Source organism: Salvelinus sp. IW2-2015, linkage group LG22 (assembly GCF_002910315.2).
Source record: "Salvelinus sp. IW2-2015 linkage group LG22, ASM291031v2, whole genome shotgun sequence".
NCBI lineage: Eukaryota > Metazoa > Chordata > Actinopteri > Salmoniformes > Salmonidae > Salvelinus > Salvelinus sp. IW2-2015.
In genome coordinates, this window is record NC_036862.1 from 5,334,390 (window position 1) to 5,349,799 (window position 15,410).

The 15,410-nt window shown below is 42.1% G+C and overlaps 1 long non-coding RNA gene across 1 annotated transcript; it reads right to left on the reverse strand.

Moving 5' to 3' along the window:
* Positions 1 to 4,763: 4,763 nt before the first annotated feature.
* Positions 4,764 to 5,331, reverse strand: LOC111982610 (uncharacterized). Its single transcript, XR_002879786.1, has 3 exons — positions 5,191 to 5,331; positions 4,967 to 5,032; positions 4,764 to 4,808 (listed from the first exon to the last, which is right to left on the reverse strand). It is a non-coding gene; the product is annotated as an uncharacterized lncRNA (long non-coding RNA).
* Positions 5,332 to 15,410: the final 10,079 nt, after the last annotated feature.

Sequence of the window (15,410 nt, forward strand, 5' to 3'; positions counted from 1 at the left end):
GCCTGCAAACCAAATTTCCCTATGGATAATAAAGATGACCTTTAACCACATGGCGGTGCAAATTCCGATGGATAATGGGATCCAAATGTGCCACTCCACACAATCCGGCAATTGTGCAAGCTGGTAAGAACATCATCCGACAAAATGTATTCTTCCTTCCTTCCTATCCATAAAGTACAGGGTCTGTAAGGTGGATCTGGTCTAGATGGTTATGCTCTGGCAAGAAGCACATACTGTATCTGGTTGCAGTCTAAAGTTGGCTGTGCTGATACTAGAAAATCACTGATGAGCAGCAAGTCCCTAGGAGGTTTGTTTTGAGGAGAGGAACCACCACTGGCTAACTGCAGAGGCAATGAACAAGCATGTCTGTCTGTCTTGTCTGTCTTTGTCTGTCCTTGTCTGTCTGTCTGTCTGTCTGTCTGTCTGTCTGTCTGTCTGTCTGTCTGTCTGTCTGTCTGTCTGTCTGTCTGTCTGTCTGTCTGTCCACCCAATCCTCAGAGTCAAACACCATGGATTGTGTTCTGCTCAAGCTGTCAGGGGGATATGTGCTTGTGATAAGAACTAGCTGTAGTTTCACTTTGATAAGAATTGTAGGATTGTATAACGTTCCCGGGGAACTTCGGAATTACATGTAGGGGTGACTGTATTCCTCGGACTTCCATTGTCTCGGAAGATGATGAGCGCCTGAGAAACGCAATATTTTCCGTGATAATAAAGTGATGAATCCGTTATTATAAAGATGATGGAAATAGAGATATGTAATCTGGATTCTGTTCTTAGAAGAGTACACTGTAAAGTTCCCAGACGAAGGTGGTATAGTAATTTGTCCTTTTTTTTTTTCTGAAGACAGAAGTCACATTTAATCACTCATGGGTCCCTAATCCGTTGAGGATTAACATTTACTTTCTTTTACCCTTGATCTGGGAGGGCTGGGAGCTGATGCTGGGAGCTAAGGCCTGGAGCTGAGTCTTGGGAAAGTTACAGCCGTTACAGGTACACTGCCAACCACTGGCATTCCAATAATGTATGGGAATGGTGTGATCCTCGACTTGCCCTTATTACAAATCTCGGCGCACACATTCTACTGACAGAGGGGAGAGAGGAAACCCTATTGGTCTCAAGGGACCCAGCTTTGACAAAAGATACAGCCATGTTACGTGGGCCTAATATGTCACGAGTCATGACAGCCAAACTAGAAGCTACGGTACTCTAGGCTAATCCATGCCTGTCCTCTTCTGAACTGACCTCACTTACCAGGCCTTAGATCATTCAACCCAAATATCCCATAGCAGGCCTACAGTACATATCTAGTTAGGACCTTATGATGCCTTCGTATGGATTACATAACACCTATATCTGTTAATGTTCATACATTTTTGTTCAGGAAGATATTAACATCTTACCTGTTATATTTGAATGCCAGGTTAATTGTGTCTCATTTCACAAGTATTTAAATCAGGACTTTTTTTTTTGGTCAGATGTGCATTTCCATCTACACTTTTTTTTTTTAAAGGTTCTAAATGATTCTTCAGCTTGTCTCTGTAGAAGACCATGTCATGGTTCCAGGTAGAACCCCTAGAACCTTCTTGGATGACAAAGGTTTCATGTAGAACCCTTGTCCCTGTGTAGAGGAACTTTTGGAACCTTTTTTTCTAATAGTGTCGAACTGTGTGTAAATGTTGGTTAGTTAAGGAAATCAAGAAGGGTTCAAGTAAGTTACTACTTTTAAAACATACCCTAAAGACAGAGCTGGCGAACACAATGGGATGGAGAAATGGATCTACGGGTCTAGCCTCTACTGTTGTCATATGAATCATACTTTCATATCACATCAATCTGACTACATTTATGAATTTGTTGGATCACTATGTTATCACAGGAAGGAGAGCAACAGATTACCATATTTCAACTAAGAGCTGAGGAAGGCAAGCTTTTTGATAAGTAATGTAGAACCTCTGCCTGAAGAATAATGAGATCAACAGGGAARTGGGCTTGGTCTCTAATGACTTACTGTAGTTTTCTAGTAAGACCTAAATTCGTAGAAGAGTATTTGGAGAAAGGCTCACATTCTAACTGTCTGTACAGCACAGCCCCCCACCACATATAGAACACGTTGATTTGCCACGTTAAAACAGTTGTGTTGAAAGGAGTCGGTTAACCCATGTCATCATGTCCAAAACAAATAATGGCATGACACACTAGGCTAATCAATACATCCCACTGATGTTACAATATCTTATAAACAGGTCCCTGATTGGCTCCATTTCTCACAATTAGACCCTATCTATGTGAATTAACCAGTCAAAATAGCTACAGTATATCTACACTGTAAAAGGGTTACCATGAATTTGACAGTATTTTACAGGCAGCTCGGTGCAAGTAAAATTCTGTATTTAATATTACAGTACACCTACTGTAATATAAAAACAGTATCAAAGCAAGTACTGTGTCATGACACATAGTACAATACCGTAGAATGTACTGTATTATACTGTAAAAAGTAAATGTTACCGTAATCTGAATTAATTAATGGATGAATGAATGGATAAATTAACTAAATTCAGTGAGTGGAGAGGTTTGTATTTCACAGTATTTTACTGTAATTACAAGGGATTGATGCAAGCAGGTTGGCTGCTAGGTAAAGTGTTTACACATTACAGCATATTAATGACTTCTAGACGTCTTAACGAAGGCCTCCAAACTGGCAGCGACTACAGGGCAAAACAGGCCAAAAGGACCAAAATGCTCAACCATTTAAGGTTTAAGACTAGCTGCCACTCCAACCTGTCCCCTATAGATAGATATAGCTCTGGCTGTAGGAATTTTCATACTATCATCCCGTGCCCAAGAAAGGGACAGTAACTGAACTGAATGACTACCGACCAGCAGCATTCACATCCGTCATCCTGAAGTGCTTTGAGAGGCTAGTCAAAGACCACATAACCTCCTCCCTCTGCGACACACTCGACCGTCTCCAAATCGCCTACCATCCCGACAGATCCACGGACGACGTAATCGCCATTGCACTGCACACTGCCCTCACCCACCTGGACAAAACAAATGCATATGTGAGGATGCTGTTCGTCGACTACAGCTCGGCCTTAAATACCATAGTGCCCTCTAAGCTCACCACAAAGCTCACAGCCCTGGGACTGAGCTGCTCCCTACGCAACTGGGTCCTGGACTTCGTGATGGACCGCCCCCAGATGGGGAAAGTAGGCAACTACCTCCTCCACACTGATCCTCAACACGGGGGGCCCCGCAAAGGTGCGTCCTCAGTCCCCTTCTGTACTCCCTGTATACCCACGACTGCATCTAACTCCATCATCAAGTTCGCTGATGACACGACAGTAGTAGGCCTGATTACCAACAACGACGAGACGGCCTACAGGGAGGAGGTAGACACTCTGACGGAGTGGTGCAAGGTAAACAACCTCTCCCTCAACATCTGCAAAACAAAGGAACTGATTGTGGACTTCAGGAGGAACCAGGCTGGCCATCCTCATCAACGGGGCCGCCGTGGAGACGGTCAAAAACTTTAAGTTCCTCGGTGTACACATCTCCGGGGAGTTTAAATGGTCAAACTACACAGACACGGTGGTGAAAAAGGCACGACAGCGACTTTTCAACCTCAGGAAGCTGAAAAAATGTGATCTGTCCCTGAGGAACCTCGCAGTGTTCTACAGGGGCACCATAGAGAGCATACTGTTGGGCTGCATCACAGCTTGGTACGGCAACTTGGTATCACTGCCGACCACAAGGCGCTACAGAGGGCGGTACGCTCAGCCAAATGCACCAATGGGAGCACACTGCCTGCCCTCCAGGACACCTACAACACCAGGTGTCGCAGGAAGGCCAGGAAGGTCATCAGGGACCCCAGCCATCCGAGCCACGGACTGTTCTCTCTGCTTCCATCACTCAGACGCAGGCAGTATAGGATCATCATGGGAAAAAACTGAAAGAATGGCCAATAGCTTCGACACCCAGACCATCAGGCTGCCTAATAGCCACCACTAATCAGATACCTGCTCTGCCTGTCCCCCTACTGCACCCCTGGACTCTTCCCCTGTTGCTCCCCCTATGGAGAGCCCCCCAAATCAGATATTTACCTTGCCCTCACCCCAATGGTATTTTACCATGTTACAGTTGTAAATATGTATATATTATTATTGTTCTTTTTTACTGTTCATTCACTTCCCTTTGACCTGTACTGTTGCAGATCAGAGTTTAAGATTTTCTCTGTACCCTGCATTTACATCTGCAACCTTGTGAATGTGACTAATAAACTCTCTAAATCGCTACATTTTAAATTGATGGGGCTACTATAATCAGATAGGGCGTTAAATTGGTACAGCATTCCCCCCTCATGGATGCAACAAATATAGCCTCATACAAGGCACCCCTCAAAATAAATTAATGAGCCAGAAACAACAATACCATGCACCATGCACCATGTCAAAAGGTTTTTGGCGCTCCAAAGATATGGTACAGTATTATATTCTGTGGAGTGGAATTACAGTACCATTTTAAAAAGAGCAATTTTCTCACAATTTACCATAATATACCATAACTTTTCCCACAAAGCACCATAACGTTTCAGAGTTGTATTTTTTTTTTACCGTTGATAATATCTAAAATTACCATTTAAATGACCGTTTTCTGTTAGTGGATATGTAATAAATGCATCGGATTAACTTTGATACAATGACAAATGTCATAATACTTCATAATAATCATTTTAAAAATCGTTAAAAAATAACTCACCTGAAGTTAACTCAGGATAAGAGGAATGTGTTCTGTTCCTTCCTCTATCATGTGAATTAAGACAAGACAGGGTTAATTTAACAGCTCTTGTTAAAAAATAATGATTGAATCATATAAAATAACAGAAATGACAGGTGACGTTCGATGTCAAGCAGCACATGCGGATTATAATAACGTCTGGTCCATGTTGATGCGTCTTTACGATTAGGATGCGATGCTTGCTCTCTTCTTCTAAATCCTTAGGTGCGCTAGAACTGGCAGATCTGTCCTGAAATAGAAAGATCCACTCTCATTTCCGAGATGTGACGACTACCAGTCATTCAGAGTCCCATTTCGGAAAGAGAATGAATGGATAGCCCAACCTGGGGTTCTGTGACAAAATGCAACGTTCAACTAAATTAAAGGACAACTGATGCAATGACAGACCTTACATTCGCGGCTTCCCAATAAGTTAGCTTTTTCTGACGGTATTCAGCCTATCTTCACACTGCGTACCGCAACACAGGCTGCTAGGCTACACAGTCAAGGTATTGCCCGCTTCTAGCATTCAGCGCTCTCTGCCTGTGTCCTAAGGCGTTCCTCGCGGGCGTTCTGGGTGTGGACCAGGGGTCGGTTTTGAGGCGAGATGTTAAAGCGTCAATCAGTAGTTGAAACAATATCAAAGAACACCCCGCCACTGTTTAGCTAAAAAGTTGATGGATGGGACTGGAGAAATGTAACCACTCTCAAATTCATAGACAGAGCTATGGATGCTAGGACTACTTCTCATGGGAAAAAATCGAGGCCATGCTGCCTGCTACATTGTTCTTGGAAATACTGATCCATTCATCTTAATTCAGGATGACAAGGGAAGTTATGTAAACTGTACACTACATCAACGGATAATCGGCAGAATAGTCTTATAGTAATAGTTTCTAATATCTTAGAAATGGAAATTTAATGTAGCTATGCAGGGATAGATTGGCCTATTTTATATCTATTTTTTTGCCATTTTATAATCTATGTTATGTAGGCCTATGTATAGCCTAAATCAGTTGTATCAGACCAGTCTTGTCCCCCAGCTTGCCCCCTTTCTCTGAAACGTAGGTCTGTTAGCCTACATCTCAAAACTATTGCAAACTATGAGGGCTGACAAGAATGAGGAGAATGTCTGTGACATCTTGAATGTTGCACAACCGTGGCTGTGTTTGTGCCTGTGTGTGTATCTGTGTGTGTTTGTAGGTGTCTCTACGCATGCGTTTGTGTATGTGTTTTATATCTTCAAGCAATGTTCATAATATTGTTGTTCCTTTAGGTTGTTGGAGACAACATTGAATTCCACAGATAAATGCAGGGATGTGATGATAATGGCAACGTGCCACAGCTAGTTGACTGGGGGCTGCATTTCCAAGAGACCGTCTCAGCCCTCGGAACACTGCATGGCAAGTTGAGGCTTGAACACCTGAAAATTCACCAACGTCCACTGTTGCATTGTTTCGTTGTCATTTCGTGTCCCTCCACAGCTGCAGGGCAGGAATTTGTCTGCACTGACTCCTGGTGTGTGGGGTGTGGGGAAGATGTACGCCATCATTCAATCAATTACAGATGAAGGTAAACCACACTCCGTGTTCCCTCACAACGTACATGCTTTATTCTGAGGACTTGTTGGTTTATGTCCACATCCAATGCCCCTTTAAGGCCGGCACCTGTTCCATTGATGCTGATGCTGCAGAGTCTAGGTTACTTTGGGTGAGGCTGGAGGTTACTAGAGTTCAGATGACTTCTCAAGTGTATACACCAACACACTATCTAACAATAAAGCATGATCAGATCTACTATATCTTCATAAGTGTGTACATAATGTACTGTAGGTTGATATGGAGATAAGATACAGTATGTACATTCGGAAAGTATTCAGATCCCTTGACTTTTTCCACATTTTGTTAAATCCTTTTTTTACTCATCGATCTACACACAGTACCCCATGATGACAAAGCAAAAACAGGTTTAACATTTTTTTACCCAAAAATTTTATAAAATGACTGAAATATCATATTTACATAGGTATTAAGACCCTTTACTCAGAACTTTGTTGATGCACCTTTGGAAGCGATCGGGTCGGGTCTTCTTGAGTATGACGGGTCTTGAGCCTCGGGTCTTCTTGAGTATGACGCTACAAGCTTGGCACACCTGCATTTGGGGAGTTTCTCCCATTCTTCTCTGCAGATCCTCTCAAGCTCAATCAGGTTGGATGGGGAGGTGTCGCTGCATTGCTATTTTCAGGTCTCTCCAGAGATGTTAGATCGGGTTCAAGTCCAGGCTCTGGCTGAGCCACTCAAGGACATTCAGAGACTTGTTCCGAATCCACTCCTGCGTTATCTTGGCTGTGTGCTTAGGGTTGTTGTCCTGTTGGAAGGTGAACCTTTGCCCCAGTCTGAGGTCCTGAGCACTCTGGAGCAGGTTTTCATCAAGAATCTCAATGTACGTTGCTTCGTTCATCTTTCCCTTGATCCTGACTAGGCTCCCAGTCCCTGCAGCTGAAAAATCCCCACAGCATGATGCTGCCACCACCATGCTTCACTGTAGGGAAGGAGCCAGGTTTCCTCCAGACCTTTGGCATTCAGGCCAAAGAGTACAATCTTGGTTTCATCAGACCAGAGAATCTTGTTTCTCATGGTCTGAGTCCTTTAGGTGCTTTTTGGCAAACTCCAAGCGGGCTGTCATGTGCTTTCTATTGAGGAGTGGCTTCCGTCTGGCCACTACCATAAAGGCCTGATTGGTGGAGTGATGCAGAGATGGTTGTCCTTCTGGAATGTTCTCCCATCTCCACAGAGGAACTCTGGAGCTCTATCAGAATGACCATCGAGTTCTTGATCACCTCCCTGACCAAGGATCTTCTCCCCTGATTGCTCATTTTGGCTGGGCGGCCAGCTCTAGGAAGAGTCTTGGTGGTTCCAAACTTCTTCAATTTAACAATGATGGAGGCCACTGTGTTCTTGGGGACCTTCAATGCTGGTATCCTTCCCTAGATTGGTACCTCAACACAATCCTGTCTCAGAGCTCTACGGACAATTCTTTCAACCTCATGGCTTGGTTTATCTCTGACATACACTGTCAGCTGTGGGACCTTATATAAACAGGTGTGTGCCTTTCCAAATCATGTCCAATCAATTGAATTTACCACATGTGGACTCCAATCAAGTTGGAGAAACATTTCAAGGATGATCAATGGAAACAGGATGGACTGAGCTCAATTTCGAATCTCATAGGAAAGGGTCTGAATGCTTATGTTAAGCTATTTCTGTTTTCTATTTTTAATAGATTTGCAACCATTTCTAAAAAAAAAAACTGTTTTTGCTTTGTCATTGTAGGGTATTGTGTGTAGATTGATGAGGGGAAAAAATATTTTATGAATTCTCGATTAAGGCTGTAAAGTAACAACATTTGTAAAAAGTCAAGGGGTCTGAATGCTTTCCGAATGCACTGTATATTGCAAAAGGCTGTTTGGTTGGAAATTATTATATCTAACAAATCAACATGCTCAATTTCATAATAAAAAAAATCGTTATTGAGCTACTTTGAATGATTTGGAAGCATGCCTTCATTCTATATCAAAATTGGTGTGGCCCTCCATTTAAGTTGTTACATACTGGAATGGTGACCCCTGGTGGAGAAGCAAAGTTATTGTAAAGAGCCCACTATAGATTTATTTACAATATTATTTGGTGTAGGGGCATATTTGTTGACAAAATGGTAGTCTACATTGGTGATTAGGCACAGGACCAGAACCATTGAATGTCACGGTCGTTAAAAGGAGAGGACCAAGGTGCAGCGTGGTGAGCGTACATTTTCTCTTTATTTTAGAATGACGCCGACAAAAAACAATAAACACTACAAAAACAAACCGTGAAGCTCAAAGGCTATGTGCCTTAAAAAAATGTCAACTTCCCACAAAGACAGGTGGAAAAAAGGGATACCTAAGTATGGTTCTCAATCAGAGACAACGATAGACAGCTGCCTCTGATTGAGAACCACACCCGGCCAAACACAAAGAAATACAAAACATAGAACATAGAATACCCACCCCAACTCACACCCTGACCAAACCAAAATAGAGACATAAAAAGGATCTCTAAGGTCAGGGCGTGTCATTGAATTAGGAATTAGAACTCTGGGGCCATCATTCTGGAGCATCATAAGATATATTCAAAGGCAGAGCAGAGAGAGAGCAGGATAAAGATTTGCGAGCTGCGGGATGAGGGGAGGGAATTGATCCGCAGAATAATCAAGAACAATAAACAGACTGGATAACTTCACATAACAGATAGTTCACTCAAATGACCTTCTGTATATGAACTCTTCCTTAACCAGACTATTCTATGTGAGACTTAGATCCCTATACTCCACATAGCCAGAGCTCTGGGAATATAGTAATAATACAATACAGGTACCTTTAGGGGCCGTAGCCCCTAATCACTAACATTAACTTGTGTACATAACCAGAGCCCCTATTCAGTTTACATCAAATGGACCTACGGTAGCATGCTCTTGTTTGGATGGATCAACCACCTCAAAGTAATGATGCTGTTCTATAGAAATGAATTAACTGATTACATCCCTGACCTCATCAAAAGGGAGCAAGCTGGAGGGAGGAGCACTGTCACACACACATGCACACACACACACACAAGGCATGCAAAGGCAACGTGGTTATTTATTGGTAATTTGTTTAATACGGTCTTAGATTTAGCACTCCTACCACCAGGTCATGCATGGTTGGTGGTAGGAGTGCTCCTCGGCTTCCAATGTTAGAATGGAAGGTGTTCTTTGGATGAAAGGCTCTTCTGGGCGTAATGAAGCAAACAAGTTCAATGCCACTGTGTAATTCTAAAAAGCCCTCATTAAATTGGTTCATCTTTATCGAAAAAAGATGTGTGTCGATTCAAGAATTCTGTCACGCCCTGATCTGTTTCACCTGTCCTTGTGCTTGTCTCCAGCCCCTCCAGGTGTCGCCCATCTTCCCATCTTCCTCGTCTCGTTTGTTCAAGCCTACCAGCGGTTTGTCTCAGCGCCTGGGTTTCCCTAGTCTCTCTTTTTCTCATCCTCCTGGTTTTTGACCTTTGCCTGTCCTGACCCTGTACCCGCTGGCCTGACCACTGCCTGTCTCTGACCCTGCCTGCCGTCCTGTACCTTGGCCTCTGCTCTGGATTATCAGCCCCTGCCTTCCATGACCTGTCGTTTGCCTGCCCCTGTGGTTACAATAAACATTGTTACTTCACACCGTCTGCACTTGGGTCTTACTTGATTCCTGATGAATTCACTTATAAGGCTTACCTGCAGTGCTTCTCAAAAGTTTTGTGATCTATTGTGTGAATTCTCAATAAGAATAATGAACTGGTAATTAACATGCAATTATGTTCTTTAAACAACAGACAAACAATATAAAACACCCTTTTTAGTAGGGTTCACAATATAGAGTGATTGTGATTTTTGTTTACGTCAACATCACTTTTTATTTGCACTGTCCCCTTTAAGACCCGCACCTGTTCCACTGATGTTGTTGCTGTAGCTTCTAAGTTACTTTATCCAGGTGAGACTTCTCTAGTGAGGCTTACTAGAGTTCCTATCCCTTCTCAAGTGTACACAACAGAACAACACACTATCTAACAATAAACTATTATCCGATCTACTATATTGTCATACGTGTATGACTAACATAAGTTCATATGGAGATATTGTACAAAAAAACTGTTAGGTTTGACATGATTCATATACAGCATTTAATTTATTCAACATGCACAATTTCATAATGAAAAATATATTATTGAGCATATCTCGATTGATTTGTAAGCATTTCCACTGAATGCAAATATAAATGCAATATCCCATGTTTCATGAGCTGAAATAAAAGATCCCAGAAATGTTCCATATGCACAAAAAGCTTACTTCTCTTACATCCGTTACTGGGCATTTTTCCTTGCCAAGATAATCCATCCACCTGACAGGTGTGGCATATTAAGAAGCTGATTAAACAGCATGATCATTACACAGGTGCACCTAGTTGTATTCCCGTTCATGTGAAATCCATAGATTAGGTCCTAATGAATTTATTTGAATTGACTGATTTCCTTATATGAACTAAAATTGTTGCATGTTGAGTTTATATATTTTTGTTCAGCATACTTTACCTTAATTAATTGTTGTGGCCCTCATTCTAAGTAATTACTGAATGGTGACCCCCAGTGGAGAAAGTGAAACTTAAACTCGTAGTCTATTGGCATCTAAAAATGGAATATTTGGCATGACATTTACATTACATTTAAGTCATTTAGCAGAAAATTACAATGTACACCCCAAGCTTGCATTCCGCGAGTGGCAGAGGTACGAATCCGGGCGTGTTGTTGTTTCTGATGTGTTTGTTTTTTGTTTTCTAATCTAAGCTTAACCCTTGCCTCAGTCCCTACCATGCATAACCCTAAAACACTAACCCCATACCGGAACCTTAGTCACTACCATACCACACCCTAAGTCACTAACTAACCCCATACCTAACCCTAAGTCACTTACTAACACCTAAATCATTAGCGGGGAGGTTCACTCACTTAATACGTCTAAATCGGCAGATAAATATGTGGGCTTTGGCTGGTTTCTGTGACAGTGATTTTCAACCAGTGTAAATGTTATTTTGTGTGATCATGTTGGAACAGAGAGTAGCTTCTGATCAATACTGTTTTGTGATTTGAAAAGATGCCACAGTTTGTGCCTCAATTTATGTAATTCAATTTTTTTTTAAACATGGTTAAGTAATAATTCTCTAATTGTTTGAATTCCGTTTAATTTTAAGATGAACATTTACCCTGACATCATAGGAAATATGGTGCAAAGGCATGGGTTCCTTGTTCTTTCTTGGTAAAGACCAAGAAGAATGAAGATTGAAGATGAGGACGAAGAAAATGAGAACACCTCTTTGAAGACTGTTAAACAAATGTTGAATGAAGTAAAATGTATGAATAAAATAAAATGTATTTAATTAGACACAATTAATGAATGTAGATAGCAAAAGCTCAGGTTGCCCAGCCCGGCGGCGATATAATCTTTGGCAAAAATATTATTTGAAGGTGACATCTGTGTCCGTCAAGGAGTCTCCTTTTGTTTTGGGGATTGGTTCTCCATGCTTACGCTCTGACATGTTTTGGTGTTGTTTGTATTGGTGATATTGGTTGATACATTTCTCAAGCCTTATAATGTGTTTTGTGTTGTTATCCAGATTGAAGGTTATTGCCAATGAGTATGTGGAGTGAAGTGCTAATATTTAGTCAAACTTACAGATATTGAATATTTGTAACGATGTTCGTCTGAGGAAGAAGGATTAGACCAAAGCGCAGCGTGGTACGTGTTCATGATGTTTAATATAACCTGAACACTGAAACAAAACGCAACAGTTCTGTCAGGTACTCACACAAAACAGAAGACAACTACCCGCAAAACACAGGTGAAAAAAAGGCTACCTAAGTATGGTTCTCAATCAGAGACAACGATAGACATCTGCCTCTGATTGAGACCCACACCGGCCAAACACATAGAACAAAAACATAGAATACCCACCCCAACTCACGCCCTGACCAACCAAAATAGAGACATAAAAAGGATCTCTAAGGTCAGGGCGTGACAATATTACCTTTTTATCTTGAGGTATTCTGCACCGCTGTCTTCAGTCTGCCATGGGGGTGATGGTGTTGAGTTAGTGTTCTTGTGCTGCAGGGGACGTCTTGCAGTCATGCAGCTGCAATACCATGGACGGTAGCGAGCTAGCTAGCTTTTTGTTTATCATAACTTGCCCTTTCTATAACTGATAAGTTTGTTGTTAGCTAGTTACTTAGCTAATTGTGACGATACCATATCACTGACCAGAACTGGCCACGTTAACTATGGCTGGCAAGCAAATAACTAGCTTGCTAGCTAGCTAGCTAGCGGCAACTTTTGGCTATTGATTAATGTATCAAGCTGAAAAAAAGATGATGCGGGCCTCAGAGGTGGAATCACAAAAGTTGCAAACACTGGTGCAAAATCTGATAATGGAAATGTGAGAGTGCTTTGTTGACCTTTGGTGGCTCTCAGATCCACATTCCTGCTGGTACTGCTGCCTGGTAGGTACCTTGTCTACAATGTAATGAAGGCTACAATATAGTCACTATTTTAACATGAATTCCCCTTTGAATGTCATCACGATGCTTCAATATGGTTGGCTACTTGTAGCCCTGTGTGGATCAGTCGGTAGAGCACAGCACTGAATTGCACCACCATGGGCTCGATTCATGCTGTGTCCAACAACATGAAAATTGTACCTGTTGCGCGTAGAAATTGTCTGTCCTCGTTTGCAACACTCACTACAGAGTTCCAAAACTGCATCTGGAAGCAACATCAGTACAATAACTATTTGTCGGGAGCTTCATGAAATGGGTTTCCATGGCCGCACACAAGCCTTAGATCACCATGTGCAATGCCAAGCGTCGGCTGGAGTGGTGTAAAGCTCGCTGCGATTGGAGCAGTGGAATCAGGTTCTCTGGAGTGATGAATCATGCTTCAGCATCTGGCAGTCCGACGGACAAATCTGGGTTTGGAGGATGCCAGGAGAATGCTACCTTCTCCAATGCATAATGCCAGCTGGGGCTGTTTTTTATAGTTATGGCTAGGCCAGTGAAGGGAAATCTTAACACTACACATACAATGACATTCTAGACGATTCTGTGCTTCCAACTTTGTGGCAACAATTTGGGGAAGGCCCTTTCCTGTTTCAGCATGACAATGCTCCTGTGCACAAAACATGGTCCATACAGAAATGGTTTGTCGAGATCGGTGTGGAAGAACTAGACTGGCCTGCACAGAGCTCTGACCTCAACGCCATCGAACACCTTTGGGATGAATTGGAACGCCGACTGCGAGCCAGGCCTAATCGCCCAACATCAGTGCCCGACCTCACTAATGCTCGTGGCTTAATGGAAGCAAGTCCTCGCAGCAATGTTCCAACATCTAGTGGAAAGCCTTCCCAGAAGAGTGGAGGCCGTTATAGTAGTAAAGGGGGGACAAATTCCATATTAATGCCCATGATTTTGGAATGAGATGTTCAACGAGCAGGTGTCCACACACTTTAGTTCTTGTAGTGTTCAGTATATGCTTTGTAAACTAACTATATTACTGCAAATAGCTGATCTAGATGTCCCATCAAGCTGATAGTGAGGAACTGCATGTCATATGACCGACATTGCCACCAGCCTGTATGACCGAACAAAGGGATCTGACAAGGAGCCATGTGGAAACTGCAGGGAGTAACTTAAAGTCAGTAGACAATTAAGCCTAGTTCATACTGCAGGCTTTAATGCTCAAATCAGTTTTGTTTCTGAAATCAGTTTAGGAATACTGACTGTCCAAATAGCAAGTTACAAGTGACCAAATCGGATTTGTGTGTGTTCAGACAGCAGTCATTTGCTGACATGGCTATGCTAGTTGTTACAGCAACTAAGGGTGTGTGTTCAGTGGTGTAGGCTGATTGGTGGTGGCGCTCGTGCTTCCTATCACTCAGAAGTTATGTTGCAAGCTAAGGTGACAACAATGCCTGCCATGGACGTTTACCAGTTGCGTTGAATGTTGAAAATCATAGTGTAAGAACACTTTGAAAGCCTCAAAGGATAAGATTATCCAAGTTTCAAAACGAGTACTTTTTGGCTATCCACAGCAGTCAGCTAGCTAGCCACAGCAGGCAACTAGCTAACTAGTTAGCGGTTTAGCTTTCTAGCACATTCACTAATTTGTTTGTAAACAATTGTCAAGCTAGTTAGCTACCACATGTTCTTGTCAAACTGTCAACAGATTCAAATCGGACATGCAAGAAAATATGATTTGAGTCACTTCAAACTGTCAATGTGAACAAGACGCTTCCATTGTCTGATGAACCTGCTGTGGTAGCCCCCAACACTTCTGTTGATTTTTAGCTTCGGTGGCCAAAGTTATCTTAAGTTTGTAGTGGCTATTTAAAAGAAAACCTAAACATGGATTAGCTTTTCCTAGGCCAGATCACTTTCAGGGTGAGGAACCAACCATCTAATGTTAATTTGTAAAATAGTGAACTTTCCCTTTAAAGCGTCAATCAGCAGTCGAAACAATAACGATGTGTTTTCTCCACGCCTGTTTCGGTAAAAAGCTGAGGGATAGGGTTGTAACCCCTCTCAAATTCATAGACAGAGCTATGGATGCAAGGACTGACCATCCATGATATTACAATTATAGTTTTACCCATATTTTGAGGCATGTTTGTTTATATTTACTTTGTTTACAAACATTGGAGTGAAAAAAGCTTATCTTTTGGGTTCTGATGGGGTACGACAGTTGAACTAAGTTTGTGAGGCATTTAGAAGTTATATTCTTCAAGAATCAATGGGTACATTTAATGAATTCAGAAGTCCCAAAATGGATGAAGCGCTTGCCGATTGCTCCTTTAAGACCGAGAAGAACGAAGAGGATTAAGAAAATGAACACGCTTATTTGAAAACTCTGCTGCTCTACCAAACATTGGTTGAATAATAAACTACGAATCAAATAAAATACTTTCAATGTACAAGCTAGAGAGTAACAAGTGGCTTTAATTGAGGCCGCCTCCTTTTTATGACAGA